We start from the raw sequence: 13,317 nt of genomic DNA, 5'->3' as shown, positions 1-13,317 counted from the left end.
CAAGTGTACATGGATAGTAAGTGAAAGGATTTCATGACACCACACTCTGTGCTACGCCATTCCTCTGGAAGGGTCCTTATCAATTGCCTCTACTAAGTTCTTCGAGGGGCTCATGCCCACATTCTTTGTCTTCTTCTTACATTGTGCTCACATTTCCATATTGTATTTACTCTTTTTTCACTATTTTCTATCACCATTTTTTATTTTCTGTTTTTCTCTGTTATGATCTTGTTTCTCATTTTAGTTTCTTTCATTACCTATTTTATATCACTACCTTTTATTTATTTTTAATTTTTTTTCATATCCTTGCACTGGATAGATTTAGCTAATAAAATGGTGTGGAAAGGCAATTCTTATTTCTTCTTAAAAATGGCAGGGAGTGGGGAAAACCCAGGACATCTGCAGCGCTCCCATTAGACACCAGCCGAGGTAAACAGGAACTGTAGCGTCCACCACCAGAAGCATCTGCCTTTTTTTATAGCATCAGTCAACCTGGTGGTGTTCCACATTATCACAGTTGGGACAATGGCCTTGGAAATAAACACAACGAGAATTTGCTGCCATTATGTTTTTTATTTCAAATCATATTAATTGTACTAAGAGCGTGTACAGGTTATGTGAAATGAATTAGCTGGTCATTACATTTAAGCACTCATATATATTTTAGAGATGCCTACGAAAGCAACCAGAAACACCAAGGTCATGAGGAAATGCTAATTAAAACCACAATGAGCGACCACGGATTCTTATCAGAGTGGGTGAAACTCAGAAGTTTGAATATGCCACGTGTTGGGGAGGATTTGGAGGAACTAGATCTTTCCTACACTGTTTGTGGAAATGTAAAATTCGTAACGACTTTGGGAAACAAATAGTTTTTGAAAAGATAAACATACACCTACGATATGACCCAGTCATTCCACGTCCAGGTACTTACGAGTAGTATAAAAAGTTCAAAAATAGTGCCTTCCGTTAAATAGATATCTAGCTGGAAAAGCTTTGTTTCTTGGTGTGCATTCTTTAGGATTCAATATTACTTCTTCCAAATGTCCACTTTAGAATATGCTGACGTATTACTTAACATTACTTAAGATTTTAAAAAGCATAATACATTAAGATGTTAAGAACTGAGGGGAATAAGTGTAAATCAATTAATTTATTTGGAGAAGAGGACTCGGGTCCCCATACGTGAGTATAAGATGGCAAATAAAAGAAAGGATGTAAAAAAGAATGGTAGTTTCTGAAGGGAAACTTGATGTTCTTCAAAATCGTCCTGTAGGTTTGGCCTTAGAATTGTTAATAGAATTGTGTTATCCTGTGGAACATACTAACCGGAAAATGCTGACATAAGCAAAGCTTTGTATGCCAAATTTACTTAATACTGACTTGACTCCACAGAGCTATTTATATAGGGGAATACAATTTAAAAAATATTTAAAATATGCCATGTATATTTGATAGATTTGCAGCAAAGAGTCTTAAAACTACACAGAGAGAGAAAGCTGGGAAAGTTGATTTTTTAGAAAGATAGATGAGCAAGCCCCACTCTTGAATTTCTGTCTCAGTAGGCGTCAGATAGAATCACATGATAAGCTGTAAAAGCAAACATACAAATAAACAACAAACCCAAATCAAACACAAAATCCTAGCAGGCAATTTTTATTGTCAGCAACTTGAAGGCAATATGATTTAGAGTTTACAAAGTACTTTGATGCACTTTTAACTCACCAAATCTTCAAAAACGCCATGTGAATTATTTAGAAACTGTATTTTTGAACCCATTTTATGGATAAGAACACTGAGGCTTAGAGATATTATATAACTTGTCCTAAACGAAAGGGGAATTTGAGCCTAAATCTTCTATTTTTTAATTTCATTTTTCATTAACCAATACTATGCTACACAGAATATTTTTAAAGTATATTCTTTGAACATGTGAAAAATTCCCTTTTCATTTTCTAAAGAATAAAGTGTTTTTTTTGTTGTTTTTTGTTTGTTTGTTTGTTTGCTTTTTCTAGTTGGCATTCCATTCTGTCTTAGACAGGAATTCCACTTGGATGTGTAATTGGTATCTCAAATTTAGCACCCCCAAAACAATAATTCACAATAAACCAGGTCCCTGCCAACTACAAATTTCCTACCAGTCTTCCACTTACTAGTAAATGGCCACTCTTCTAGTTACTTAGTCCCAAAATTTGTGGTCATTTAAATTCTTTTTTTTTTTTCTCTCATAACCACACATCAGTTGTTTTCAATGGAAAAACAACTCTCCATCTTCATCACTACCATCCTACCCTGAACTATCATCAACTCTTTATTCGACTACTTCAGTACTTAATGGTCTCTCTGTTTCTATTCTTGAAGTATTCCCCCCAAGCTGTTCTCCATGCAGCAGCCAGAATTATTCTTTAAACACATACGCCATATCATGTCACTTCTGTGCCGAAAACCTTCCAAAGCCTTCCCACTTGAACATGGTCAGTAGCGCCTCCCTGGTCTTCCCCCATTGCCTCTCTGATCATTCCTGCTGTTTCCCTAGCTTCGCTTTGCTTCAATCACATAGGCTCTGCTGTTTGTCAGACACACCAAATATACAAGTACTGCTCTCTCAGAACCTCTCCATGCACTTCCCTTTATCTTGGATGCCCCCTCCCGCTTCCAACATGCTGTGCTCCTTTGTTTTCTACAAATAGAGCCCTTTATCAGAGACATTTTCTTTGAATTCTGTTTCATGTCCCACTTCCACCTTCATTCTATTTTCCTCTTATTCCCTCCTGAGAAAGTACATATTTATTTGTTGATTTTCTGTCTCCAACCACTAGACGGTAGGCCCCATCAGAGCAATGACTTAGTTTCTTTATTCCCAGGTTCTATAACTGTGTCTTATACATTCTGAGTACTTAGTCAACCTTTGTTAAATAGATGTATGAATGAAAGAAACCAGACCCACAAATCTTCAAAGCAAATCTTCTAAAGTAGTGCTAAATATTTATGAGTTGTACCTCTTTAATCAAAACTCCTTTATTTCTGTGGTGGTCCTGGAATCCTTGGAGTGAAAAGAAACAGATCCGGAGTGTAGGAGTCCCTAGAATTCTCTAGCAAATGATTTGGATTTTCTGCTGTCTGATAGTGGATGAGAAGAGCCACTCACCCACCTCATTGTTTCTTTGGTATGCTATCCTGTTTCCAACCTCTGTATTTAACAATTTAATAGTTGGGCATTTTCAGAGCATAAGTCCCTAATTAGTCACCAGCAGGAAGATTGGCAGAGGGATGTGAGCAAGTAGCTGCAAAACTAAATTTGGACTCTTTAATTTTCACTTTTATCCCATTTCTTAATTTAGGGAGGCCCAACCAGAGAGAAAAATAATTTCAAGAAAACTGTACGCACGACCTTCTCTCCTGAAACTTAAGCATAAAATACTCTCAGAAATTGGGCCTGACCTTTGGAACACGACTGTCATCTATTTTAAATTGACAACTCCCCCTTTGCAAAGCAGGTGAAAAGGCTAAATCTGTCATGGGTGTGCTGGACGCCGAGGGGCGATTGATGAAATTCCACCCAGGGAACAGGACACAGCCCCTTTTCGTTGCGTTATGATGTGAAATAACTTCTGAGAGATGAAAATATTACTACCAGAAACATGATGTGTTCCACATAAGCTTACAAGTCAACAGAGAGGGTTTAGGTCTGTGAGTTTAAAAGTGGCTAAATGCAGAGAGCTCCCCTCTACTCTGAAAGATGGCCGACTCCCATTGGGGTACCTGGAGCCCTGAAATTCCCAAGTGGTAACAAACACACAGGGTTGTCTTACAAAATCTGAAGCTTTCATCAGAATCTGAGGGATAGAATCGTAGACTTGCAGATATCATACAGATCTAGTTAACCTAACATCCTCGTTTAATAGGTAACATAACTTTGGTGAGGTGCCTGGCAAACAACAGTGTCACCAGTGGAACCTGCTGAAGTGTAGATCAGAGCATCATATACCATCTCATAGAGCAGCGTTTTCTAGTTTCCTAGTTTCCTAGTACTGCACAGTTCAGACTACGTAAATCACTTATTCATTGCCCCTTTGCATTATCATAAAGAAAGAACTTGTGCTTGTGGGTGGTTTAGTTTGGTGTAGAATCAGAGGTTCAGAAATGGATGCATTATTGAGACTCTGCGGTCAGATCCTCTGGCCAGATGTACAGCAGGCATCAGGTATTTGATTCACCGTGAAAGTGAGGGTAGAAAATCAGAGCTCCAGAAAATAATGTAGAAAAAACAGGACAGGAAGTATCGGCTTTCACTCACTAGACGTGTGAAAATTTCAAGATTCATTAGGAAATTTGACCTAATTTTCCTCATCTTTAAGATGCTATTATTTTTCTGGACAGACCAGTTAGGGATGATAACTAATAATAATACTCTCACAATCATAGCCAGTAGTTTCCCTCTAATGCTCTGGTCTCAGTTGATCGCGCATCCTCTATTCCCGGCACCACATAATCTTCTGTTCCCAAGAGCATCACCAATATGCACACAAATGCATCTTTCTTTCTTCCTTCCTTCCTTCCTTCCTTTTTTCCTTCCTTCCTTCCTTCCTTTCTTCCTTCCTTCCTTCCTTCCTTCCTTTCTTTTTTTGAATTTTGCCTTAAACTGTTTTTTTTAATTAAAATTCATCGGGGTGATAATGGTTAGTAAAATTACATGGGTTTCAAGTGTACCATTCTGTAACACATCATCTATGTATCACATTGCGTGTTCACCACTCAGAGTCAGTTCTTCCATCATTATATATTAGACCCCGTTTACCCTCATCTACCACCCCCCTACCCCACTTTCCCTCTGGTAACCAGTAAACTATTGTCTGTGTGTATGAGTTTTTGTTTCTTTATTTATTTGTCTTGTTCCTTTGTTATTTTCAGTTTTATATCGCACATATCAATGAAATCATATGGTTCTCGACTTTTTCTGGGTGACTTAGTTTGCTTAGCATAATAATCTCAAGATCCATCCATTTTGTCGCAAGTGGCACTATTTCTTCTTTTCTTATGGCAGCGTAGTATTCATTGTATATATATATATATACCAGTTAGAATGGCTATCATCAACAAATAATAACAAGGATTGGAGAGGCTGTGGAGAAAAAGGAACCCTCATACACTGTTGGTGGGAATGCAGACTGGTGCAGCCGTTAAGGAAGGCAGTGTGGAGGTTCCTCAAAAAATTACAAATAGAATTACCATATGACCCAGCAATCCTCCTCCTAGGTATCTACCCCCAAAGCTGAAAACATTCATCTGTAAAGATATATGTGCTCTGATGTTCATTGCAGCTTTATTTACGGTGGCCAAGACATGGAAACAACCAAAGTGTCCTTCAATAGATGAGTAGATAAACAAGTGCACTGCTTTCAATACTGGCCACTATCTTCCACTCAGTAGTCAGCTTCTCTCCCTGTGGCACTGTCCTAGAGGTTTCCAAGACCCCCCTGATGTTTCCATAAGTCACAGGGAGCTTCCTCTTGTGCTGCCCAGCACTGCTCCCACTGCAGACCACAAATGCCTTCGTGTAGGAGCTGCTCTGTAGGCCCAGACCACCAGCAGTGTCAATGTGAGCAGGGTGGTGTCTTCCTGAGCCCTGGCCCTCCCAGGTCACACTGTAGTCCTCTCTTCCATAGATTAGGGAGAATTCCCCACTCCCTATCTTTGTGTCAATTTATGTCAGTCCTAGAGATTCTCATTGTCGTGTTGCCAAATTAAGATAGTCCTCTCCAGAGTCCTTCAGTTTTTGCTCTGCCTGTTAGCCATGGCCATAATTTGTACATGCCATCACTCAGGGAGAAGCTCAAAGGTGCCACAGTAGAAAGTAAGCTGAATGAGTTCTTTGTTATATTAGGAATCTTCCTGTACCATTCCATCGCTGACAGACTCTCTTGAGATTCCATTTATGTGTCCAATTGTTTTCTCCCTTAGGATTGATGGTCTCCCTTATGATCCTATAGTATCATGTAAAAAAAAGAACACCAACAGGCCTTGTAAGATCCCCTCCATGTTTTCCAAATATCCTTGAATCCGAGGGTGAGTAGAGTCCAGCTTTATACTAGGCAGACTCCTTTTGCCTGCAATGCTGGGTCAGATGGGCTCCATCGTTCTTCCAGCCCTAAAATGCTGGTCTCAAGTTAAATATTTGGCAGAATTATCATTCTGACATCATGAGCCAACAAAATTCCTACCTCTGCAAAACTGAGCTAGTGCTCTGAGATTTTTAACATTGCTCGGTTACCTAGATCTAAACAGTCTGATCTTAACAGAAATCCAGGGATGTTTTGAAAGTATAATTTGTGTAGTGGCAGGGTACTTTGGAGTCGAGTGGTATACTGAAAGAGCAGTGGGAACTTATTTCAAATCAAGGAAAGTATTAAGCATCGAATTGTAACTGATGGAATTAAGAGATCAATAAACATGGTTCTTGCCTTGCTCAAGGTCTAAAAAAAAAAAAAAAAAAAAAAGTAGACTTGGACTGAAAGTACCAGGAAGAAGGTGTTGCATGGAACAATACTGATAAAAAGTAAGATGGGATTATAGGGCATGGAGAGATTAATTATAAGAAAAGATCTACTGATATTGCAGAAGTAACTTTAAGCTAAAACTTAAGAGTTTGATGGTAATAGGCATTTATATAAGAAAAATGTGGATGAAACAAAGTGCATGGTTTGTCAAAAATTGTAAAGAAATCCGCTGTGATTGGGGGATAATCTGTTTGGATAGATAGAGTTAAATATATGCTTTGATAAGAGTGTGGATAGCTATTAATAATCAGCTAAGGCATTTGAATATTATTCTGTTTATGTTGAGTAAATTGAAAGTTGTTTATTATATCCCTCCCACTTTGGGCTCTGATCTTTAACCAAAACGTGAAGAAAACAGATGCAGAGTTTCAAATATCAGGTGGTTTTATTTTATATATTTATTTTTTATAGAAACAAACGTTAAACCTGAGAATTAAATTTTATATCACATATATTTTTTTTCCTGGGTTGGTTATAAATTTGGAGTGGTGCAGTGACAGTATATCTTGATGAATGGTTGCTATTAAATCATAGAATCCCCCTCCTTCCATCCTCTCCCTGCCAAAGTGGATGTCTCAGTTCTTTGTTTTCTGTCTGTATGCAGTGTATTGTTTCTTGGGGGCTATAATGTATGTTAATCAAATGAGCATGTGGTTTATTATCTCTAAGAGTTCTAAAGAAAGTGACTTCCTTCTCGCACAGTTTCTCACAAGATCTAATGTGATAATAACGTAAATGTATAACATTTCCAGATATAATATTATAATTATCATCATGACCACTGATATTATCAATAAGAATATTAAGAATTAACTTGAGGAATTGTCCTGTCTCATCTATCTTTCCTCAAACTCCAGAACTTTGGTGTACTCTTTCACTGCCTTCTGTCATACATAGACACATTGGATCCCCTGAGACCTTGGCTTTCCGTGCCGAAACAGCCCCCTCTCTCCTTTATGAAAACTTGGACAAATCCAGGTCTTAATTATGACTGGATTGTGTTTTGGGTGATAAAAATAGGCATTAATGAGTTAACTGAGTAATTTAACCTCTTCAATTGTTTTTGCTGATGTGTGCTACCTCCCTAGGGTCAGGAGAGACTACGTTAAAACCAACTGGTTTTCAGAAGTCCTCCAGGAGACAGCTTTACTTTGTGGCAGTGACGGTAGCTGATGTCACGACGCCTTTCGAAGGGGAAGGCACTCTGGTAGAGCACAGCCTCCTCCTTCCTCTGTGTCTACAGTCGCAGCATTCAGTTTCCCAGGCACGTGTTATAAGATAACTCATAGTATCAGGACTCTTCCCAAATTCCAAGCTCCTTTTCCTTCACTGACATGAAAATAATTACACTTCCCCTGCACCTCTGGAGAGGGGTGAGGGCATATGATTTATTTGGGCCATTTACATGTGTTCAAAAATTATGTTGTCATTTTGTGTGGAATTTTTAAGAGCTACGGATACTTTGGCATATTTTCCTCTTCCTCTGCTCTGGTTGGTATTCAGTGATGTTTCGGATGGAGTTGTTGCCCTGTCGTCTTGGCTCCCATGATGTGGAGCCCAGCTCACAGCTAACCCACAAAGTGGTTAAAGTCAATGAGATTTAGGAGTTGTTTGTTACTGCTATTGTTCCCTAAGTCTCAAAAAATGCTTATCTAAGAAGTAACGTGACTTTCCCAAGGTCAAACGAGTTTGAAGCAGGATGTTCTAGAATCTTATTATCAGTTCCATAATTTTCCCACTTTGCTCTTCTCTCAGACTTAAATTCTAACATTTTCGTAGCATCTCTGTTCATCTAGCATACTCCTGTGGAAGCATTACATTTTCAATCTTTATCAAGGTGGGCACTATTGTTTCTATTTGCAAAATTACCTTCCTTTAACTGTACTAAATTTGCTCTCTTCAAGCCTAATTTTACTATGCTATGGATTTTTAACGAGTATTTCATTCTAACACAAGTGGAGGACCCAGATACCATTTAAAACTACAAATTTAGGACAATGTACTTGTGCAAAATAGAGATGAAATGAAAACCTGGGAAAGCTGGAATCATGAATTGAAAGTACAGCTGGCAACAGAGCTCAGGTAGTGTCCTGCCAAGCACATTTATTTTTAGATCAGATGCGACGCTCTTCAAATTATGCATATTTCATTGAAATTTATTCCAGAAAATTAAAAAATATACATAATTCTCTAAGAATTCTAAAGAATCTAGAAGAAATGAATTAGTCAACTATTTCATTGTAGTAGGGGAAGAAATTTATGTTGCATTTCTTGAAGTATTTGTGCACATATTCCTGGTAATATTTGTGGAGAAGATGCTGTTTCTAGACAAAATTTTTATATTATTAATACTTAGTGTTTCACTGTATCATCAGTATCACAGCTTTCTAAAGTTTTTTGTTATCCATTATTATTATCTTTCAGGAGGTTGATCTTGCTATGTTGGCAACCCCATTCTTACATGTAAGCATCTTTCCTATTATAAGAGTTTTTCCCCCTTTACTCCCAGTTCTCAGCAATTTCCTATAACGATCCCAAATAATTTAGCTACGATTCTTACTGACGAACAGGCGGCAGAGCATAGCTGGAAAATGTAAAGACTTTACCAATAGTCAGCTCATGGTTTGAACCCATTTTTCTTAATTATTAGCTGTGTGATTTTGAGCAAGTTATTTTGAGACTTGGTTTCTTCATCTGGAAAATGGTGCAATGAATACCTATCTTGCCAACCTTCATGAGAGAAAGTATGTAAAGTGCTTGACAACTCACAGATGCTCAATAATTGGAAACAATTAAGATTTCAGCTTAAGATTTGAATCTGCCCTCTGTTATACTGCAATCGTCAGCCCTGGCTCTATAATACTGACTTCCTTTGGAGAACATTCACACTTGTCAGCTCCCCGTTCATTTTTCTTATATAGCAAGGGTGCTTAACACCAAGGTCAAGAGTAGATAACACCTGGTTGGAGCCATTTTTCCTAGCCATGGTCGTGTTTTATATGGGCCTACACATGTGAATCGGGATTGGATCAACAATATGTAACAAGTCTCTCTCTTACCTCTTTTTCCTATAGTTTGTTTTTTTTTTCCTCATTATATTCTGGACATGGACTCCTTCCAAAATTCACAGACTACATTTTTGTCATGCTTTCATTATGTTTTATTCCTCTTGGCTCAACATAAGCATACCTACTCACATTCTATACTTTACTGTTTCTTCTTTTGGGCCCTTGTCAGATACCAACCTGGTATCTCCTAAGTCATATTTATTTATTTTTCAGTTAGAATAGAAATCATAATCTCTTACCTGGTTTTTACCTACTGAAGTCATGTTAGCTTCACACACATTTGTTTTTTTCCTAACTCTTCCCAGAAGTCCTTGAACACTGTATCTGAGCCACAGAGCCTTGTCTAGTTCATCCTGCATTTTCTTGCTTACTGCTATCAATAGCATAGCACTGATGCTGGGATCCAAATACAAAGTGTGAACTAAAAATTATGAACAATTAACTGTGGAGTATAAGCACAAAGCATGCCAATGCAAGAGATGGACCAAGTGAGTTATATCATGAACTCATTTCTCTTTACCTTATATACAGAGGGTGCCAAAAAAAAAAATGTATACAGATTTTAAGAAAGGAGAAAACTATTAAAATTGTAATGCTCAATTTATACCAATAACAAAAGATGAATGCAAGTCATATGTATACGTTTTTTGACACCCCTGGTATTTAGAGACCAGTGCTATAGCCATTCCCACTTCTCAAGTGTTTAGATTATTCAACGTAATTTAGGTCCTGCTTCTATCTGGGAACTGATTGAAATGGGATGTAAGGTACTGCAAGCTGAGCACTTCTGCCAACTTTCCCATCTGAGAAGCCCAGGGAATATTCGCAGAGAGGCTGAGCTCCTTGTCACTCAGCAACCTCAGGACTGCAGATCATTTGAATAAGCAATTTTTCTAAGGTTGAGATCCTGACCCGAGAGGGCTCATCAATATCCATAATGTCAAAAAAGGCACTATGGTTGTGGTAGGCCTAGCATACAGATAATGGGTCTAGTTTCTATTGAGACCTCAGTGAAAATTATCTGGCTTTGTGTTAAATTTTCATTCATTGATTGTTTCTCTTTCAGTCAAATCCAGCCACTGCACTGATGTGATTTAAACCCATAAGGTACATTTCCATGTAAACAGAGATTCTGTTTAATGTGGCATCAAATATTTTAAGGTAAATTTAAAACTGAAAAAGTCTGATTCTTGAGTGTTTGAGAAACATCCAGATGACTAGTGCATTCACTATTTCTTTCTCATTTCCCAGAGTCATGAAAGACTCCGTGCAGAGTGTGGAGCTCCAGTATTCATGAGGATCCCATGACACTGTGTGTGTGTGTGTGTGTGTGTGTGTGTGTGTGTGTGTGTGTGTGTGTGTGTGTGGCGATTAATAAAAAATTCTCAAATACACAGGTCTGAATTACTGGATTATAAGAGAAGTGGAGAGATAGAAAGGTTAGAGTCATCCTATTGTACGTGTATTCTCTATTTACCACAACCTGATGTGTTTCATAGTCACTTATTAGAATGAACCTGTCTTGAAATGAGAAGACTTGGATTTTGAACTTTAACTTTGGGATATCCTAATTGTGGAAATTTCGACAAAGCATTTAATTTCTCGGCGTTTCAGTTTTCTTATCTGTAAAATAAGATAATAATATTTTACCTTTCCTGTCTGTTGAGAAATTCATGGGGTAATAAGGTATGTTAAAATGAGGTTTCAAGTCGTTGTTGGTATTAAGGAAAATACTTCTTTAAAATTAGTGATTGTCCTCGCAGTTTCCTTTTACAGATAAATGGATCCCACAGGCCGTGACATTTGCTCATGCATAATATATTCAATTTGATTCAGTTCAATTCACATCCATTTGCTCAGCAATAACTAAACGCTTCGTCCTGTGTTATTTGTAATGTATAGTTTCTACCTGAACCAGAGGAGAAACCAAGATGTGCAGAATTAGCTAGAGTACAGCATACACATTTAAAAGACCAGAGGAATGCAATAAATAAATGTATGCACATTGAACAGTGAGCCATTATTTCCATCTTGGATTATCCAAAGAACAGAGTGGGTGAAACCAAAGTCCGTCTTGAGTTACTGGAGGAAATTTGAAGACTTGGATATAAGACAGGCACTCTAAGCGAAGACATTAAATCAAATATGTTCTTCTGGTGAAACCAAAATGAGATTGGGCTGAAGGTCAGTACACACCTAGGGAGAAATGGGAGATATTCCGGAAAAAGTAGATTAGAGCTAGATCATGAAGGGGCTTGGATGCAAGGGGAAGAACTGTGGACATCATTCTGCAGACAACGGAAATATTTCAGAGTTTGAGCAGGTTGCTGAGAGAATCTAAGAAGTACTAACATAAACACATTCGCAGTAGTCTATAGGAAAGACAGATTAGGGGAAAAATAAAAATGGGTATCTAGGATGCAGACAATGGGGTACTGTTTTGTTTTCCTACAGTTACAGTCAGTAGTCAAAACAATGCAGCGGTATAGAACGTGAGAAAGAGGCTGCAGGTGGAGAGCTTGGCTTTGTGTCTCTAACAATATATTCCTTCTCATATTATTACTTCAAGACACCTATCGCTTTCTGTTTAATTAAAATGTATTGGGGTGACAATGGTTAGTCAAATTACATAGGTTTCAGGTGTACAATTCTGCAATACATTCTCTACATCTCACATTGTGTGTTCACCACCCAGAGTCAGTTCTCCTTCCATCACCATATATTTGACCCTGCTTACCCTCTCTTATTTTTAATTGTTTTAGTTGTGTTTGTATCCTGCCCAGTAGTCTCTACTATTGTCCTTCTTCCTTTCTAAATTCAACTCATTCTTTCAATGTCAAATCAAGACTCACCATTCCACTGGCTCTTCAAGGTCTTGTTATTCTTCCACTTCTTTGAATCCATTCTTAATTTATAACCTAAAGCCCATAAATAAATAGTCTAGCCATGTTCGTATGTTGCATGGTTAACTTAGTTTTTTGTATTCATCTTGAATCTCTGGTATAACTCACACCTCTGTATGTGCTGTTCTTTCATTTATACTTATTTTTGTGTGTGTGTTGAGCATGGGGTAGATGTTCAGGAAATATGTGCAGAGGAATTACTTGATTGAGTTATGGTAATACCTTTACTGTAATATCACCTCTTGTCACTTTCCAGCACTTGGAAATCAATCTGCACAGGTAGACTTTTCAGGTTGGATGGAGACAAAGATATCCAAGTCTGCAATTTCATAGGAGAAAAAAAAGAGGGTCCAGAAAATTGGGATAAATCAGGGAAAAGACTTTAACATGGTTTCCATGATAATTGCTTGCAGTATTAATACTCAAACTCAGATTTCATGCTGGAGAGAACTGAATGTGTGGATGTGTGCTGAACCACTCAGATTCTTACTTTTCAGATATACGAACATGTGGATGTTTCTTCTCAGGGGCAGAGAAGAGAAAAATGTTATTATTTTTTAAAATTTTATAAGGAGGTCATATGAAAGGTGAAATTAATCTGTCCCTACACTTACATTCGTTAATATAAAAGACCTAAACAGAAATTCATCTGAGTTTATGATTGCTCCTGTCTGCTCCATGGCTTGGAAATTAAATTAATTTTAAAGGACGTCTTAGATTTTATGAAGTATAGGAAAACATACGTGGAAAACTTCACAGTGAAGCCAATTAAGTCTAAGTTATTCAGAT

This window comes from Rhinolophus ferrumequinum, chromosome 19 (genome assembly GCF_004115265.2).
Source record: "Rhinolophus ferrumequinum isolate MPI-CBG mRhiFer1 chromosome 19, mRhiFer1_v1.p, whole genome shotgun sequence".
Taxonomy (NCBI): Eukaryota; Metazoa; Chordata; class Mammalia; order Chiroptera; family Rhinolophidae; genus Rhinolophus; species Rhinolophus ferrumequinum.
Note: the sequence above shows the minus strand (reverse complement) of the source record.